The sequence below is a fragment of the Lissotriton helveticus genome, chromosome 11 (assembly GCF_964261635.1).
Source record: "Lissotriton helveticus chromosome 11, aLisHel1.1, whole genome shotgun sequence".
Classification (NCBI taxonomy): domain Eukaryota; kingdom Metazoa; phylum Chordata; class Amphibia; order Caudata; family Salamandridae; genus Lissotriton; species Lissotriton helveticus.
The window spans coordinates 971,176,052-971,196,597 of record NC_136072.1 but is presented as its reverse complement, the minus strand read 5'-3'; the positions used below and the strand labels follow the sequence as shown (position 1 = coordinate 971,196,597).

General features: G+C 50.5%; 1 protein-coding gene across 2 annotated transcripts in view; it reads right to left on the bottom strand.

Annotated features, from left to right (window-relative positions):
- HPS4 (HPS4 biogenesis of lysosomal organelles complex 3 subunit 2) overlaps window positions 1-20,546 on the bottom strand; it is a 287,681-nt gene that overhangs the window by 10,486 nt on the left and 256,649 nt on the right. The gene's annotated exons all lie outside the window — the stretch shown is intronic.

The window sequence follows — 20,546 nt, the reverse complement described above, 5'->3', positions numbered from 1 at the left end:
TAAGAGGGTCGCTTCTCTTTGGAAATCAACCTTTGCTGTGCAATTTCTCCGGACCCTGAGGAATTGCCCAAAGGGGAGGTTGTCCCGCAGGGCCCGTGGGTGATAGCTTTGATAAAGAAGAAGGCTATTTCTGTCAGTGCTCTTACGATACAAAGTTGTGCTCAGACCAGTTGGATTGAGGTTAATGCACAGGTCTAGGAAGGGAATGGTGGTCTCTGAAATGGTACCTGTGAATTTTAAGTACGGGTTCTGGAGGTTGATCCAAGAGCAGAAGGCTTCGCAGGAGGAGCGATCGCCTTTCCAAAGGATGAGAATATCGTCAATGTACCTGCGCCACAGGGTGATGTTATCACAGTAAGGGTTGAGTGCAGATCTGATAGTGCTCTCTTCAAAGGTTGCCATGTAAATACAGGCCAAGCTCGGAGCAAATGTCGAACCCATAGAGGTCCCCCGGATCTGGTGGTACAGTTGTGTCCCATATTGGAAGAAATTCTCGGTCAATGCCAAGGAGGCACACACCATGATGAATGACACAGGAGTGGGAGATGACCATTCCTCTAATAGGAGGGTGGACTCAACTGCTTCTAGTGTAGCCTGTTGGGGGGATATTAGTATAAAGCGCCTCGACATCCATGGTGAGAAGGAGGTCAACGCCATCCCTCCCCTCAATGGAATCGACGAGGCGGAGGACATCCCTGGTGTCTTGCAGGAAAGAAGGAATTTTTCTAACCACAGGTTGGAGGAATGAATCACATAATTTCGATAATGGCTCCAGCAGTGAGCCAATGCCGGAAACAATCGGCCTTCCAGGAACCGGTAACACCCCTTTGTGAATCTTTGGCAGAGTGTAAAAGTATGGGATGACCGGGTCTGTAGTGATCAAAAATGCTGCTTCATTTTTAGAGATCCATTCATTAGTTTCACCCTCCAAGATCAGACTCGTGATAGTGGTACTGAGTCTCTTGGTAGGATCTGTAGCGAGAGGTCTATAATGGGTGGCATTAGAAAGTTGGCATTTGCATTCCGTATCGTAATCAATGCTGTTCTGGATAACAGTAGCCCCACCCTTGTCTGCCTGTTTGATTACGATACTGGTATCATTACCCAGTAACAAGACAGCTTGTTTCTCAGCCGAGCTCAAATGTTTGTAGGTGGAGGTAGTAGGTTGGTTATCCAGACTCTTGAGCACCGCCCTTTCAAATGTTAAAATCTCTGGTGGAACCATATAGTCCGTGGGGGTGAAGGTGGAAGGTTTACGTAACTCTGTTTTTTCATAGTCAAAGAATTGTTTCACTTCACACATTTCAGTGAAGCTATCAGGGGTCGGTGTAGGAACAAACCCTAGCCCTTTCTCAAGAATTTCTGTCCCCATCTTATTTAATGTTCTGTCAGAGAGATTCACAATCAAACTCTCCTGCCTCTGGTTGTGCTCCTGGTTTCCACTGTTGTCTGTACAGTTGGTTGATCTTGCCATTGCACGGTTTTTCGCCCTCCTCGCTTGCGCCCTCTTCCTCTGCCCCAACCTCTGCCTAAAAAAGGTGGGTTCATTGGATAGAATTGTGGAGGACCCTGGGGATAGAAGGGATATTGCCAAGGAGGTAGCATCTGTGGTGGTCCTTGAAACATCGGACCGTTGCTCTGGGCTTGGTTCCAATTAAGACGACGCTGATTGCCTCTGTTGTTAGTTTGGTAGCCGCCACTTGAGTCACTCCCAGAGGAGCCCCTGCGGCTCTCATTACCTGAGCTCTCATCAGTGGAGTAGCTATTCCTATTGTTAGTGTATCCTTCTTTGAGATAAGGGTAAACTTTTTCCTTATCGAATTTAGCCACATCTTTCTGCATTTTAGCTATTTTCTGTTGTAGAAGGAATTCTTGATTGTCTGTGATTGCTCGGTTGATTTCCGCAAGCTTGGCTGTAAAGGGAGTCTTTTTCATTGTGCTTTGGATTGCTGTCTCAATGGCAGCAATCTTTACCAAAAGGGCGTCAGCTAGTCTCTTGGCCGTCTTGACGATCAAGAAAAGGAGGTCTCTTGTACACTTCCAAGAGACATGACACCAGTCTACCTTGAATTGACCGTCTTCAAGGAACAGCCTTGGCATGATGTTAACTATAAGTCCCTGGGGGGCGATCTTAGCCCTCAAATATTCAGTCATCATTGCCCCATGAACAGTTATTCTAAGCCATTCTTTTTTCAGTGAGGTGACAGTTACCCAGTCCTCATTTGCAGAACCTGAGGCAATGGCACCACCCACTCCAAAGAGTGAGGGCGCTGATCTTAAGGCCTCTTCTATTGCTTCTTTATTCGAAACTCAAGCCTGGCACATCCTCCATGTTTGAGGGATTGAAAGTACCAGCCAGGGTATACTACAGGAGGTGTTGAAGGAGAACAACAACCCCGAGAATAGTTTTTAGAATTGTAGAAGCCTAACTGTACATGAATTGTATCAGTAGGTTCCCATTGGTCCTCTCAGTAAAGGATGATTTCTGTAGGTAACCTCAAAGTCCCGCGGGAGTGCTCCCACGCGTAAACATTTGAACAAAGGAGGGACTGGAGAAGGACAATATTTAGAGGGGTCCAGTGTACAAGTCCACCAACTAATAGCACAAGAAGGTACAAAGTTCCCCGGGAAGAGTGACAAAGGAAAAGTGTGTGTGCTAGGAAGAGGGGGGAATCCCCTAGTTGGAACTAAAACCCTCACACACCCAGCAAGCTAGGCATCAGAGTATAGCTGGAAATGTCCACGAAGTCACACATTGTTGTTTTAATCGCGTGTGTTTTGCTGCCTGACTCTCAGCATTCTGAAAAGAGTAATCAGGCGCGTTGTGTACGTTGTCTGGGTGCTTCCGTGTATAATTTTTCCTCCGACGGGACCCGCTGTGGCGGTCGAATGTGTACTCAAACGACTTCGGAATGCTCTCCACTCGCATCCACTTCCTGAATGTGTGACTTCGTGGACATTTCCAGCTATACTCTGATGAGTGAGAGATATTGGTCCTGATGAGAACTCCCAAATGACGAGAGTTCGAAACGCGTAGACTTTATGTTACAAGCCAAAATCAAAAATTAGGAAGTGATAAGAATCAATAAATTGTATATATATGTTTTTGTGTCAAAACACATATTGGCTTTCTTGTTGCGAATATTTTGATTCCGGCATATATCGAACCATTGATGTTTCTTTGTGCTGTTTGTATTGGTATGATTGAAGAATGAGTGAGGATTGAATGTATAATTGTATGCATTTTTTTGTAAATAAGAAAGTTGTTTTTTTTATAAATTGAATGTCATTCTTTGTTGTGTACACCAGGTTTTAACATTTGTATAATAATTTGACAAATCACAGATTCAAATAGAAGTGGAAACTTAAAAATAAGAAATAAAACAAAGCAATTGGAATTAAAACCAACAAACATATTGTTTCAATCGTATGTTTTGACTAAATAACTGTCATTTTCAGTGTTAGCGGCATTTGCACCTATTTTTGTTCATTATAAGCTTGTGGCAAGCTGTGCCGTTGGGAGCCCAGACCCAGTGGTGGTTTTCTCGTTTAATTATTCAACAGCATCCAGTCTTCAAAGGAAATATCGACGCGTTTCGTTATCGTCACATAACTTGATCACGGTCACAGTGATCAAGTTATCTGACGATACGATCATGCAGAATTAATTGAAGTGATGATAAAGCCGATACACGGCTAGATTGTGGCATTTAGTACATATTAATAATGTATTGGATGATGAATCAGTACGTTACAAAATGGCGTTGACATTTTGCTGATTTATACTAAGAAACATGCCTTTAGTTGTAATTGGGTACAGGCGTGCATGCGTGGAAAAAGGATACGCTGTTCAAAGTATAACGATATGTATAGTACGAAAAAGTATTGGATTACACTAATATCTGTGAACTATACAGTCTGAGAGCTATGGCTGAAATTAGTGAATAATTTGTCTTAGACATGGTGCGCAGGGCGCTTGAAAATAACACAGAGTAAAGCGCAAACACAAGTGTAAATAATGACTGCTGATTGCAATTGGTTAAAACGTGTTGCAAACACACTGTGAGTACAATGTTAATTGAATAACCGGATGATTTAACTGTATACACGCTATGAATTTGAGTCGAAACATGATGATTTAGTCAGTATTGTGGTCCTTCGTTTGTGGCAATGCGGATGCTCATGACATGTAAAATGGCGAATTCCCGTAGTGGTGTTAACCACCACCTCCGGCAGCAGCACTCACAGCAAGCACTTGTGGCCTCCAGATTGCAATGTGCCATACGCGTTTCAAGCGGTAAGCCCTTTCTCAATGGCATGCATGCAGCAAAGTGAGGCGTCCAGGTAGGTTAATAACATTTTATTGGTTAATAGAGTCCCCGCCCATGTGGGCGTGCGCAGCATGGCATTGTGGTAAATGGAGTCAGTCAGTCAGTCAAAATACTTTTATTCGATAAATTAATATCATAAAAAGACACGATACAATTATACATAAGAATATTTACACAACATACACCATAGACAATAGTACATTTCATTTAAAAATATTGTGACATAAATATTAATAAAAACAGGATAAAAACTGCACTAGCCTCTATTACTTAACATATCTTCAATGGTGTCATAATATGAAAGAATGAGATAAAAATCATCCTAATCCAGATTAGCTAAAATGGGTAATACACTGACTCTCCTATTACTGATTCGAACGGTGGCTACTAAAAAGCTTGCAACGGAGAATATTATGCGATGAGTATTTAAAAGTTGAAGAAACAGGAGGGCTGGCCTGACCTGCGTGAACCCGCCCTTCCTCAGAATAGGCAGCAAAAACTTCTTCCTAACATCCCTGTGATAATCGCAGAACATAAGAAAATGTAAAGTGTCCTGCGTCGAGAAGTCATCACATCTGCAGGGACTTGCCTTATCTGGGGTGCTCCAGATGTGAAAGAAGCCAAGTGAAAAATGAATCAATTTAAAACGAAATCTAATTAAAAGATGCCGATGATAGGGGCGGTTCACTATGGTGAGATAGAGTTCATGTCCAGGGGAGCTAACTATAGCGTAATTCGCTCTTACAGTTGGTTTCCTAATTTCTACCTCCTCTCACTCTAGAGATAACAAGTTCATCATAGCATTTTTAGTCTGGGAAACGTCCATTCTTGTTATCGTCTCTGGGGAAAGAAAAAGCTCGGGACGCCCTATTTTCTCCAAGCTAGATTTAATGTAAGCGAGCCAAGGAATCTTTCTAACATTTTCTAGCGTGAGACAATCTTTAAGTATACTATGATTCAGGGAGATTTCTTGGTTGAGCCAAGTCTTCAGCCAACACATTAATGGGGCTGTTTTTATCAAATCCGTTGCATATCCCACCCCCAACTCAGTATGGATCGAATAGGTGGGGGAGGACTGGGGGAGTGTTAAGACTGATCTCAGGAATTTGTTTTCGATCACCTGAATTCTGTCTTGAGGGGAATAGCCCCATATCGGGCAGCCATACGTGGCAACCGCAAGACATTTGGCTTTATATACCTTAATTATTGCCTCTACTGGTCTAGACCCCAGCTTTTTTTACAAAACCCAGCAGAGCTGATGTCGTTCTAGCAAATGCAATACTTCTACTATTGCATTGAGGTGCCCAGCTTCCTCTTTCATCGAATAACACCCCAGGTAAGGGAACGTAGGCACCCTATTAATTACCTCGTCACCGCAAATAAAGGTTTTGGCTCTACTTTTCCTGGAGCACTTCCCTGCCAACATTACATGGGACTTTTTAGTATTTATTTTTAAGTCCAGGGACTCCATGAAACTCCCAAAGGCATCTAACAGTCTTTGCAAGCCTATACCCGTACGTGCCAGAAGAACGGCGTCATCGGCGTACAGGAGAACTGGTATAACCAGCTCTCCTATACGCGGTATGTCCTGTGATGCCGCCCCTAAGGCTGGCTCCAGGGCATTGATATATAAAGTAAAAAGAAGGGGGGCCAAGATACACCCTTGTCTGATCCCCCTTTCTAATCTCAAATGATTGGTACAGCGCCCCTCATTTGTGACCCTCACTGAGGCCAAAAGACCAGAATGAAGGTCAGCTAAAAAGTATACCAGGGACGGGTCAAAGCCCATATTTAATAAAATCTGCCATAACTTTGACCTGTTAACCAGGTAAAAGGCAGAGGAGAGGTCCATAGACCCCATGTACAATGATCCCTCCTTCGCTTTAGTGCACTTATCAATTAAAAGCTGAAGATTGAGACATTGGTCCATATTGAGCATTAGACAGGACCCCTCTGTCATCCAACCACTCCGTCAATTTATGTAAGATGACACGACCTAGAATTTTTACGGAGGAATCTATCAAGGAAACCGGTCTATAACAAGAGGGATCCTGCCTATCTCCCATTTTGAAGACCGGGACAATTATGGATTTGAACCAGGAGGCCAGGAAACTATTTGTAGCCAAAACATTAAATACGTTTCAGAATTTTTGACCAAAATTTTGGGGCCGCCATGAATAAATCAGCGGGGACCCCGTCAGGGCCCGGGGCCTTGTTCTTAGTCATCTCCCCTAGCGCCCTTTCAACCTCAGCGGCCTCAAACACCACCGAGGGAACTACACTCTCAGGAAGGATAGGATCTATGCCATTCTCCTTGTTTGGCGAGCTATATATTTTCGCAAAATGGGCTATCCAGTCGTCATCTGGTATATTACAATCAAGTGGCAAGTTTGTTTCACTAGCAAACAGGGGTTGGTTTATTGTCGCCCAAAATTTCCCACTGTCTTTCAGGACCTCGGGTGATGAAAGTTGGGACCACGCTTCATCCTTTAGTTCCAATTTTCTGGTATTTATTGCTTTTTTGTAAGCTGTCCTGAGTCTCACTATTAGCCCCCTATCTTTAGGAGTAGCCTTTAAGGCTGTGAGGAGGGCGGCATGTGCTTTAGTACAGCTGTTATTGAACCACCTTTTTTCAATGTTCATGTTCCGAGTTCTCCCTCTCTGTAAACCTTGATTTATATTAAAACAGATGGTATCAAAGGCGGCGATCATCTGAGGGCCCTGCGTGTTATTATTTAGTGTCAAAGTATGTTTATTGAGTTTTGTAACAGAAGAAACAGGCATGGCATGGCAATAGACAATCAGCAGGCAAGGAAGGCAAGCGAGACAGACAAACACGTCTTCTCTTAGAAGCATTAAGTAAGCAGGGTGAACATGCCCAGATGGCGAGGCGCTGCCCGGGGATCGAGAAGAGCCCCTAAGTGGAGCAGTAATCAAAAAGGCCAGCCTTAAAAAACACAAAAACCCCGCCCCCCCCCCCCCAACATCCAACTCAAACACCCTCCCCCCGCCCCTACCAGTACGCCAGTCTTCCGTAGTGATCATATGCGTGATAATCAGTCCAAGTGTATCAGGGTGCCTGCGGTCGCTCGCGGTCCACCATGCACTCCGTGAGGCGTAGAATGCGAAGGTACTTTGGGCAAGTGATTTCATGGAATTCCCTGGAGAGTAACGCCAGGAGCGGTTGCCAAGTGGTTCGGAATGAGTCAGGCGTGTGTGTGAGCGTGGCCTGAATCCGTTCCATGCCTAACGTGAACCACAACTTATGCAGCCAGCCTGTGTGGGTGGGAGAGGTGGTGGAACCCCAGAGCGACAGGATGTGTTGGGACGCCGCCTGCATAGCGATGCCCATTTGTCTGCCGCGGGCTGATCTCAAGGGGAACATAAGCGCATTGGGGAGCCCTAGGATTGTGTAAGCAGGGAAGCGTGGGATTTCAGTGTCGAATGTGGAATCAATGTCGTCCAGGACGACCTTCCAATATTCCTGCAGGGCGGGACATTCCCACAGGAGGTGAGTCAGCGTGCCCCGGCCGCCACAGCCCCTCCAACACAACGCGCTTCGGGTAGGGTTACCCTGGTTGAGTCTCGCTGGGGTTAAGTGCCAATAGATCGCCAGTTTTATCGCCGATTCCCTAGCTTTGGTATTGCGGGTGGTGTGGGCGGCTCTGTAGTGTATGTGGTTCCATTCTAATGAGGAAAGAGTTCTCCCGAGTTCGGTTTCCCATCGTCGCTGGCCAGCAGTTTTAGCGGGGTCGGCAGCAGGGGTGAGCATCCGATAAAGGTCTGAGATAAGATGTTTATCTGAGTCTTTGGACACAAGCCATCGTTCGAACGGTGTCATTTGCCGGCCGACCAAGGGGGCGACTTCTGGGTGCAAGAGCCAGTGGCGAATTTGGAAATATTGGAACATGCGTGGCTTATCCACCCCATAGGCTTGCGAAACGTCAGCGAGAGAGAGAAACCCCTCCAGATCAAAGAGGTGGCCGGCCGATCGGCAAGGCGTATCGCGCCATTGCAGGAAAGCTCGAGCGTCCGTGCCAGGTGGGAATGCGGGATTATCAAAGAGAGGGGTAAGTGGAGACGGGAAGGTCGTGAGGCCCCGTTTGACCGCCACCATGTCCCAGGTTGCCATAGTGGTCCGAGTAATAGGGGAGCGGAGGAGGTGGCGCGGTCTGTGCTGGCGAGCAAGAAATGGTACCTTCCACAAAGAGGTCTGAGCCATTGCCCTATCCTGAAAAAGCCATCTCTTCTCTGACTCGGGTCGATACCATTCTACCAGGTATCGAATTTGCGAGGCCTGGAAATATTGCAAGAGATTCGGGATCCCAAGGCCACCCTCGTCCACGGTCCTGTGCGCAACTCGTCTATGTAGTCTGGCGCGTTTCTTCTCCCACACAAACTGGTGAATGTCGTGCTGGAGGTCAGCTAGCATTCCCGAAGGCGGGGATATTGGGAGGGTCTGAAAGATGTACAATATCTTGGGCAGGACCGACATCTTCACTGCCGCGATCCTGCCAAGCAGGGAGAGGGGTTGCTTCGACCAGCGCGCGAAGTCGGCCCGGATCTGGGATGTTAAAGAAGAATAGTTATGATTGACCGTCGAGGTCGTGGAAGAGGTCAGGGTGATCCCCAGGTACGGAAGCCGAGCAGTGGACCGTAATTTGCAGCCGAAGGTAGGTGGCGGGCTGTTGGGAAGGGCATGGCGTCCCAGGGGTAGGATCAAGGATTTCCCCTGGTTAACTTTGAAACCGGACACCGCGCCGAATTGCTTCAGCTCCGCCAGGAACGCCGGTATGGAGCTGGACGGACGGTCCAATGCGGCGATTATGTCGTCCGCGTACAGTCCCACCACGTGGGGTTCGTTGCCGAAAGACATCCCTGCAATGTGAGGGTTGTCCCGAATTTTTTGCGCCAAGGGTTCCGCGTACAGGGCGAATAGTAGGGGCGAGAGAGGGCATCCTTGGCGGGTACCCCTCTGTATCTCGAAGGGTTCTGATTTGAGGCCACCCAACCGGACACGGGCCAAGGGACGGTGATAGCAGCTCGCAATCCAGGCCTGAAACCGGTCGCCCAGGCGGTAGCGTCGCAGCACAGCCCGCAGGTAGGTCCAATCGACGCGGTCGAAGGCCTTCTCTGCATCGATTGCTAGTAGGGCAGAATCCGATACCTGAAAGTGAGCCTTGTCCACGAGATGCAGGAACCTTTTTGTGTTGTCGCTGCACTGGCGATTCGGGACAAAGCCCGATTGGTCCGGTTCGAGGATGCCCGGGAGGCATGGACCTAAACGAGCCGCGAGCACCCCTGTAAACAGCTTCAGATCCAGATTGAGCAGGGAGATGGGGCGGAACGCGGAGCAATGCGTCGGGGGTTTACCCGGCTTAGGCAGGACCACGATATCGGCTGCCAGGATATCGGGTGGGATGGAACTCGGGCCTTCAAAGGAGTTAAACAGCCTGGCGAGGACAGGCGCCAGGACCTGGCCGAAGGACTTATAAAAGCCTGCCGAGAAGCCGTCGGGGCCCGGGGATTTAAGCGGGCGCAGGCGCGCAATAGCAGCGAGGATCTCGTCGGCACGGATAGGGGCATCTAGGGCTTCCGTGCTTGCCGGGCATAGCGGCGTGATATCAGCAGATTGCAGATATGTATCTATGTCTGCCGGTGATGTCCTGTCCGCGCTGTACAGAGAGGCGTAGAAGGACCGAAAGGTTGAAGCAATCTGTACGTCCTCCGTAACGGCGTCGCCGGCGTCGTCCAGTAGTGTCGTGATTTTGGAGCGTTGAAGCTTGGCTTTCAAGGCGCTGGCCAGAAGCCGGCCGGTACGGTTGCCCCCCACATAATATGTGTGGCGAAGGCGGAGAGCGGCAAATTCCGCCCGGTCGGTGTCGAGGCTGGCTAGTTGAGCCCGGGCGGCCTTAAGCTGGCGCCAGATTCGTGGGGCGCCTGTGCGGCTGTGCGCTCTCTCCAGCTCCGCGACCTTATCGGAGAGGTCACCTCTCTTCTCTCTGCGAAGTTTAGCGTCCGCGGCCGATATGGCTATCAACTCCCCTCGGACGACAGCTTTCAAGGCCCCCCACAAAGACGACACCGATATATCAGGGGTGTCGTTGGTGGCTAAGTAATCTGATATGCATTTATGAAGCTGGTGGGCCACCGCCGGCTTCTGCAGGAGGGTTTCATTAAGCCTCCACGACCCCGGGGTGCGTGGCGACCTGGGCACGTCGAGTGACAATTCCAATGCCGCATGGTCGGAGAGGGCTGCCGGGACAATTGACGCTGCGGCGATGTGAGGAATGAGGCCTGATGATCCTAGGAAGTGGTCTATGCGCGCGTAGGTGTGGTGTACGTGTGAATAAAATGTGTACTGCGTTGTGAGGGGGTGCGTATGCCTCCAAAGGTCTGAGATGTCTCTATCATGCAGCCAGGTGACGCCTTTTTGCGAAAGCGCCCCGGTGTCCCCGTATCGGCGCCCCGATCTATCTCTGTCAGTATCCATGACGAGGTTGATGTCCCCCCCGAGTAGCATATGGGTGTGAGGAGCTTGAAGCGCTTCAGAGATCGCGGAGATTAAGAAGGGCTCTTGACCTGTGTTGGGGGAGTAGATGGATCCTATTGTGTATGCAGCGTCGCCTATTAGGAAAGTGTGGGCTAGGAGGCGTTCTTTGATTTCCCCTACCTTGGCCCCCACCTTGCCCTTGAAGCGCCGAGATATGAGGACAGCCACCCCGGCTTTCTTAGATGGGAGAGAGGAGAAAAATTGTTGCGGGAAGGCGCGGGAGCGCAACCGATGCCAATCTTTAGCTAAGAGGTGGGTTTCCTGTAGTAAGCAGATGTCGGCTTCAGAGTTCTCCAAGTAAGAGATGATAGCTCTACGCTTTATCGGATTGTTAAGGCCCTTGACGTTAAGAGATAGGATTTTAATCGTATCAGGCATCACCACGGCATAAGGGAACAAGCTGGATTATGAGTGCAAGGCGCTGCGCAGCGACGTAAAACATAGGGAGCCCGTGGTGTGTGTAAAGGCCCCATGGCGTACTGGATCCCTCCCATAACTCCCTCCCTCCCTCAGCCACCCTAACCCCAACAGAGTGGACCCTCCCAACCCCCTCCAAGTATGGAACCCTTGTCCCCCAAACCCCCCTCCCCCTCCCAGAACAACCCCCCCAACAACAACTGGTAGAAGTCTCGGGCCTAGTCGTGCAGGGCACAGGTCCGCAGAAAGTCAAAGAAAGGGGTACCATGGCTGCAGCCCAATTGGCGGCTCCCCGGCCCAACCCTCAGTTAAGCTACGTGCGAGTGAAAGCGCACCCCCGACAAGGTCAAAGTTCTACTGATCGGGTGCTGTGTTATCCGCCACCTCCTGTACTGCAGCTTCACGTTCTAGGGCGACCGTGATTGGGTCCGGCTTTGGGATGGGTCTCGGCGTCCTCCTCCTGCGGACTGTCTGCCAGCCGTCTCTCGCAGGGCGAGATGGGTCCTCCTGTGACCGGGACGGAGAGGCGTCTCTGGAGTTGGAACCTTCCGGCATGTCTATCCCTAGGAGGGAGTAGGCGTCACGCAGTGATCTGAGTTGATGAAGGGAGCCGTCCCATTTGAAGATCAGGCGGAACGGGTGACCCCAGGAGTAGGGTATCTCGGCATCTCGCAGGAAGGTCGTCACGGGCCGGAAGGACTTACGCTTTTGTAAGGTGATGTTGGAAAGGTCCTGAAAGAGGGCTACAGGGTCGTCTCGAAATCTAATGGGCTGTGCTTTCCTGGCTTCTCTAAGGATGCGTTCCTTCAGAGGAAAGTCCGGGAGGAACGCCAGGATGTCCGGAGGTGGTGCAGGTGCTCTGCGTGCCATGCCTACCCTGTGAGCCCGGTCGATTCGGATTTCAAAGTCGCTCGGCTCGCCCAGGATGTCCCTGAATAGGTCTTGGAGATAGCTGGTCACATTGTCTTTTTCAGCCTTCAACGGAACACCCCTGACCCGTATGTTATTCCGCCTGGAGCGGTTCTCCAAATCTTCAGAGTGCGACTGCAAATCCACCTGCTGTTCCTGAAGTCGCAGGATTTCCTGCTGGAGTCTCTCCACCTCCCCGCTGCGGGACCGATCAGCGTCCTCCAGAGAGGCAACCCGCTCACCCAGACCATCAATGTCACGACGGAGTTCGCGCTGTTCCCCGGCAATGTCCTGTTTCAAAGTCTGGAAGTCCTCTCGCAATGTGTTGAAAAGGGAGGCCAGGAATGCCTTCGTGATGGGAGCGGAGTCCTCGTCCGGTGTCTGAGGGCTCGTAGGGGGCTTCGGGGACGACTGTGGCTGGGTCTTATCTCCCTTCGCCGCTGCCTTATGCATGAGGTCCACAACATTCCGGCCACCTTTGCGAGTAGATTGTGTCATGATGTCCCAAGCGGGGTGAGGGGCTCGGCCAGCGGGCTTCGTCGGAGCCGCCGAGTGATCGCCCAGCCACCGAGGCGAGGCCAACCGTGAGGGTCAGCAGGTGATGCGAAGCCGGCCCTAGGTTATGCGAGAGGTCAAGCGCAGAGATTCAGCAGGGGGTCCGCGGGCTGGTCCGGGGACCGCTGTCCGTCGCGAGGGAGTCGCAGGGGCGGCGCTCAGAGTGCGTAGTGGCCAGAAAGAGATTGATGGTAGGGGTAACTAGAGTGTCCGGGTTAGGGCAATGCACCAAGCGGGGTTATATGTGGCCGGTGGAGGAGCAGTGCGGGCCCAGTAGGAGCGTCTGGGCATCAGGCAGGAGAACTGAGCCCCGGCATTAGCAAGAAGAGAGTCTCGTGAGGCTCGTGAATTGGATGTCGCAGAGGGATCCACGGACTGCGCGGGGGTCCCGGTGGATGGTGGGCGGCAGGCAGCCGGTAAGCAGCTGGAGCCAACGGCCCCTCCCAACAAGTCCGCGATGTCGACCACAGCAGCCGAGGGCCACTACACAGGAACGCAGGGTCCGGGGGAGGGGAAGGCTGGTAGTTCAGGTCGCAGTGCGCAGCTCACCGTATATCTCCCGTCCAGAGGGTCACTGCAGCTGGGTGGTGTCTCACGCCGTCGGAGTGCTCCTCCACCGGCAGGCCAGGGGGCGGGGAGGCCGCAGGGCGCAGGCGGCGGGCCGATGTCTCCTCGTGTGATGACCGCAGCAGATGGCGCGGTGGATGGTGGGCCCTCTGGCCGTCCAGCAGGCCCACGCCTGGCAGCTAGTGGAAGGGCCCTGCGTCACCGCCCGGTAGGCCCACGCCGGGACCTAAAGTGTTCTGAAGGCTGGTGCTGCCTCGTTGAGTGACCGCCGTGCGTGGCGCAATGGACTGCGACACTTCCGGTCGCCCAGCAGGCCCACACCGGGGCGAGGGAGGCCAGATTCCTCGTAGGTTTCGGAGAGGCCAGGGGGGAGGGGTAGGCCGCGGCACAGGTGGGTCCCCCCCGCCGGAGGTCAGAGGTGCGAGGGGGGTCCGGAGGTCCGTGGAGGGCAAGCGACCAAAGTTCCGCCCGGTTTGTAGCTCTGGGGGGTGGCGGGGTTGAGCCTGTGTCACCGCCCTGTAGGCCCACGCCGGGGCCTAAATTTGTAGAGGGCCGTTCAAGGCCCCGAGAGGGTGCAGCCGCCGGCGCAATGGACTGCGACTCTTCCGGACGCCCAGCAGGCCCACACCGGGGCGAGGGAGGTCAGATTCCTCATGGGTTTCGGAGAGGCCAGGAGGGAGGGGTAGGCCACAGCGCGGGTGGGTCCCCCCCGCCAGAGGTCAGAGGTGCGAGGGGGGTCCGGAGATACTTGGAGGGCAAGCGGCCAAAGTTCCGCCCGGTTTGTAGCTCTGGGGGGCGGCGGGGTTGAGCCTGCGTCGCCGCCCTGTAGGCCCACGCCGGGGCCTAAATTTGCAGAGGGCCGTTCAAGGCCCCGAGAGGGTGCAGCCGCCGGAGCTGGAGCGGCCCCTCCGGAGGCAGCCGATGAGGTGGGGGGGGGCTGGTGAAGGCGCGCTGGGCCGGCAGCCCGTCTTCCGTGCAGGGCAAGTCCCCACAGGCCCTACAAGAAAAGGCGCGGGTGGTCACCTGCAGGCCCGCGCCGGGGCCTGGAGTCGGCGGCTGGCTGGCGGCTGGGCACAGGCCGTCCGGGGGTGGCCGGGATTACCAGTTGATCGGGCTCTCCGCCGTAGGTCGCTCAGGTCGCCTCTCTGTGCTCCGCCGTCCGCGGATGTGGAGCTTCGGTCAGCGACCGCAGCCGCCGATGCGTGGGTGTGCGGCGGAAGGGCTCTAACCTTCGTCGCCGGCGCACCGGGTTGGACAGCAACGGGAAAAGCGGGGTTTCAGCGGTCGCCGGCTCATGAAACTCGGCCAGTGGTCCCACAGGGGGGTGAGGTCGGCGTGAGCCGAATTTGGGCAGGGGCACAAGGGGGTGGCAGCCAGGAAATCGTGCGTGAGGGACACCGGGCCGGGGAGCCTCGCAATTCGCGTCCTTTCAAGCCGCCATCTTGGCCACGCCCCCGCGTGTTATTATTTAAGCATATATCAACCTACACTTCGGACTTGGACAGAACTTCCTGCAGGAAGTTTTCTTGGACTACTTTGGCCCATTTTAATCTTCTTCCCTGGTCTGTCGGGGTCACGTCCTTCCCTCCCTTGTGAGGTACGTCCATAAAACCCAAGTGGTCCCCTGTCACCATCTCAAGTATCACAGGATTGTGGTCACTAAAAACAGAGACCACGGTCTTGTACCTTAAAACCCTAGATAAAATAAAAGATGTTAAAAAAATATAATCGATAATTGTATCTGCGTCTTTCCTCTTAAATGTTGGGGCCCTAAGGCCACCCTCCCCGCAGCCTGACTCATAAATGTTCCAGGTGGCCAAAAAAATTCCAATTCTTCACCCTGTTTAGAATGTTCAAAATGAGTAGGGACAGAGTGTAAAGGCCCCTCATAACTCGTACCTACACAAGATTGATTACAGGGATGAATATTGAAATCCCCCATTAGTATGACCTCAAAAGTATTTAAATTTAGACTGTATACAGACAAAAACTTTTCTAATGAAGCAAGATTATTATTTTGGTTGTCATTAGAATTATAAAAATTAATAAATAAAATGTTGTGGGAATCAGATACTGTCAGTTCCACTATTAAACAATTATGACAGCCTGAATCAAGTTGTATTAGTGAGCCCTTTAGCTCCAACGTAAACAAACTAATTAAACCCCCCTTGGCCCTGCCCACATTGCAGCGGTTCGCCGGGATGTAAAAGTGGCTATATCCGTCCAAAGGAAAACTATTTTGAGGGTCCCCGGTCTCTTGGAGAGCTATTATATCGTACGTTTTTAGGAACGCCTCCCAGTTATCATTACCCACTTTTGCTCTTATTCCTGCTATGTTCCAACTCGCGATGCTGCATTTAGAAACTTGGGTCCGACCTGGTGACTCTGATTTATCATTTAGTCAGTCGTTCTCCATATCAGATAGTGGGGAGAAACGGTTGGCCAATGGTAAGCCCATGTCCATTGTAGTTTCAGAGGGCCGTAGCGGGATCCGACATACTGGAGCTGTCTGTGGGCGGTACACCAAATTCTGATATGAAACAGGTGATTTACTATGTCCTACATCTGCGTACCATGGCCTTTTAGGTGGGAGAGGATAGAAATAACCCAGTGGGAATGGCCTGATGCCAGATTTTAATGATTCAGATCCGTCCCAAAGTAGGCGATCCGCAATGTTTGGTTTATTAAAATGTATGACGATACAGTCCCCTACTGTACGTTTCTGACATGGGCCAACCCACCCCACTCTTCTGACCATGCTTATACTATCGGCTATGTCTATGTCACCTATGGAGTATTGACTAAACCAGCTTCTGGTTTTCCTCAAAAGTTCCTGAGTGCTTTCTTCAGTGTTCAGCCCCAATGGTGGAACCCCTGTTAGTACTGCCACTAAGGGGACCGCTTCAGGTGGGAGGTGTAGCTTTGTTTGACAGTGAGCGGGTGTTAACCTATTTACTATCTGAGCCAATGCAGGTGGTTTTTGTTTAGTTACTTCTTCTCATGCCATACCCAATGGAGGGCGAACCCTCGGGGTTACATCTGGGGCTACATTGGCGTCAGGTACATTTGGGCTGTGTTGAGTGTTAGGGCTGTGTTGAGTGTTACTAGGACTAACATTGGCCATAGACATGTTTAGCCCTACTTTAATTAAAGGCGGGTGCTGAGAAAAAGTCACAGAGTCAAACAGCCCCCTATACTCTTGTACAAAGGCTTCTAAAGCGTCACATCTCTTAAGTAACCCCGCAACACAAGTATTTAATGTATCCACAATGTCCTTGCCGATGCTTGTCAGGACCGGCTCTAAATGTGAGCTGATTAATACTTCAATCTTTGCACTGAGTATGCCTACTATAACATCCTCCCAGTCAGTCGATTAGTTTTTCCCATGTTTAGTCTTTCTCTGACACTTCTTTGTAAGTCTGCCCCTCTTTGCCTGTTGCGCAGATGTGCTGGGTGCGTCCTCATGAGGGGCAACAATGCCTGGCTGACCAAGTTCGGCTCAGGTACTGCCATTGTGGAGGGACTTAATCCCACGGGGAGTGCCAATTGTGAGGGCAGGGTAACTTGATTTTCTCCTTCCAAGACCAGTTCAGCCCCCTCCGCCACCGAGGGTGGGATGTCCAGCTCTTTTTTCACATTCGCAATTTCTTTTCTTATGACCCCCACTGCTGTTGTCAGGTATGAAATTATAGTGTCAGCTTTTCATGGCACTTTAGCTTTCTGGCCTCCTTGTCCCCCATTGCATAACTGTTTTCTCTTACCCATAGTGAGATTTTCAGGGGGGTGGCCGGCCCAGCCTCGTCCGTCCCCAGACGGCCACAGACGGCCCACCCTTTGCCCGGGCTTAGCCCGGCGCGATCCCGCGACTGAGTTTCTTTTTGTGCGCCTCCTGGCGCCGGAAATGCGTCTAGTGGCGTCTTCCGCCGCGGAGATTGCTGGGATAGGTAGTCCCAATGCCCCTGAGCCCCCCTCCTCACTGCGGCCGCTGGTGGGAGTGAAGGCTGCGGCAGCGAGAATGGGGCCAGGAGACAGCTGCGGCGATCAAGAAGGGCGGCAGGTGAGGCTCAAGGTGTGCCCCCGATATGTTACAGTCCCCCTGCCCTAGGCTCACGTTCCGTATATACCAAAGTGGAACAGGAGCCTCAAAATGTGTAAAATGTGTAACATTGTTCACCCGGTTTGGCGGAGGCCAGCGAGTAAGAACTGTGTTGCTCCCAATATAATCCGAAAGTCAGGCCCATTCCACTCCCAAAACGTGCCCGTGATAACGAGCACTACGACCCGACATGTTGCACCGGTGGGACATCTCCGCGGCCGGACCAGCCGCTATACAGAAAAAAACAAGGACACAGTGTACACCGGACCCACTATTGGGCATACCCTTCACACTTAGGGTGACACACTGTATTATATAAAAAAGTGAAGGATGTATAGTATACAAAAATGTGACGCCATAAGTGGAAGGATACTGTTGATGGATTCATCTTCATCTTTAGAGAATAGCCATTTCACACAAAAATAAGCACCCTTCTTCTTCTCTATCTTTTTGGACATCTTTGTATTGAGACAATTGGTGGTACTTCCTCCTATAGAAGGCAAAGAGAAAAGGGGTGAGGGTGCTGGGGAGAACAATAACTACCCAGTGGCAGCAGATACTGTGGGATGCCTCCTACTTATTGATGCTGCTGTTACTAAGACCTCCTTTGTTGCTGTGATTGAGATCAAGGAGGTATCTGAAATCTGCACTGGTAGTAGATGTGGTCAGAAGGAAAGTAGCAGTGTTTCCGTGCTCTTGTCTTTTTTGGCCTACTGCTTTATGGGTCTCCATTTCAAACTTGGTTCACTGACTCTCTTCATCGGCAAATAGTGTTGTACCTGATAAAGCAAAATGTAGGATCCTTTTTTGTGCTTTTGGGTTAGATCTGACAAACTAAGCAAAGAGGAACACCTCATGGACAATATCTATGATCATGGTCAGCCAAATGTGACAAGTCTGCTACTGTGCTGAAGATCTGATTGCGGACCATCATGCGCTGATTTCTTCCTTACATATTCCCTCCATTCTTGAGGACATTCCTCAGCAAAGCATTTAAGGGAGTCCCGCAAAGACAGGTTGTACCTGCCAAGCAATGTTGTGGCGCTGGCATATTTCAGAGGTGTGGAGGATGTTCTGCATACTGTCCTGTTTGTCTGGAGGAACTTCTGGAAATAGTGCTCTAGCATGATTCTTCCTCAATATATGAAAAAAGGCCCATACTCCAGGGTTTACACTTCTTAAGAAGATGGGTAGGTGTAGCCTTAACAGAGGGAGCAGCCAAGAAGAACTCCATATCTGGCTTTAGTAGTCCTGGTTCCAGGGGGCAGCAGAGGGCTTGATAAAGAGTGTTGTAACTGGCACGTTCTGGTTGGCTGAGGTGAAGCCTTAGCCAGGCAGAATCTACCCACTACCATCAGGGGCGGGTGATTAGACTCACTGAATAACCTGCGTTCACCCTTGGGTAACTTGGCACTGAGCAGTCAGGCTTATCATAGAGGCAATGTGTAAAGCATTGGCACAGCACTCTCACACAATACATTCTTGGAGTGTCACACAAGAGACATACATGTGGTGTATGTAAATAAAGTTTGTACTCAACACACATTAATTAACACAACATGAACATTATGTATTTCTGTGCATAAATCCCTCCATTCTTGAGGACATTCCTCAGCAAAGTCTTTTGTAAGGCCACCCCATGATAATCTACAACTGTTGGTAAGCCATATTAACGCCTGGTGGTGATGGCTTTGCAGGGTAAGGATCTGGGTCATAATCTACTGGTGGGTCAAAGGTGTAATCATTCTATGGGTCTACAGACAAATAAGTATCCTCATCACCATGATCCCGATCTGGATCTGTATGAGGAGATCCCCAAGGTGTTATATGTAAGGGATCTTAAATTATTAACTGTGGAGAAGATGGTGGAGGCAGAGAGGATTTGGGGCACAATAAACAGGGCTGGTAGCCATGTCCTTCTTCTTTAGAGGAATGTTATTGGCAGTGTCCTCTGAAGGAAGTTTGTGTTTTGCTGGTGTTTTAGCAGAAATATGCCCAGTATCAGGATTACTATAAATCTTTTTGTGTTTAGGATCCAATTTGGCCATAAGAACATCTAAAATTGGTTCTGGAGGCTCGTAAACACTGTCCTCAGATTTCAACGTCGAATTGTCTTTGGTAGTGGAAGGTTTTGGCTCCAAAGCGTGTTTTTGTTTTGAAGTGGAGGTAGTTTCGGCTCTGAACTAGATTTGTCCTTGGAGCCTGGTGGTTTTGGATCCAAACGGTAATTTTGGTCGACTCGGTCCCGAGCCGGAAGGCTTGACGGTTTGTTTCAGTGCCAAGCCGACAGGTAGGGCATCAGAAACATTGTCATGCCATAGCCTTATGTGTTTTTGAAGAGGATTTAGGGGGCCAGGGGTCTTTGGTACTCACTACACCTTGTCCCGGAGGCACATCTTCAGACTCCAGATCAATCTCGATCTCAGAATCACACTCCGGAACGGAGAAGGCCTCTTCTTAAGCGGCAGACGCTTCAATCTCCTCTTGCTTGGATTCTTCCCCGTAGACATCCATAGTGTGTTGGATGCTTTGACATTGCATCTCTCGTCGTTGAGCCCGACGATAACTTAGAAGTGTCGCCGTCTTCCTCCTTGAGCTCCGGAGAGAGGCCCAAATTACAAATATGAGGTAGGATGGTGCAAGGGTATTTAGCGTGGCACCGAGGACAGAATTGGAATGGAGTCCTTTCCATCGGAAGAAGGCTGGACCCATGTGACTAAGCCTGACAGCTGCCCACAAGGTTTTCGATCAAAAATGTAGAATTTGTCAAGCGATTAGATGCGTGGAAAATAGGGAAACGCGTACGGAAACAATACCGTAAAGGGTAGAGTGAATTGCACACCAAGGGAAACCCGATGAACGGTTTCAAACCAGAGCGCAGCAATACACGTCCAAACCCGATGGCGGAAAGAAACAATCTAACAATGGAGTTGATGCTCATGCACACTATCACTGAAAGGAGGAGTCACCCTACCTCGTGACTGGAAAAACTTCTTCAAAGAAAAACAACTTGCAAACATCCGGACCGATCACTAGATGGCAGGAGTATGCAAAGCATGCATTTATACAGCACACATGCCTCGAAAATAAAGTAATAACACACTTTTTGTTAGATCAT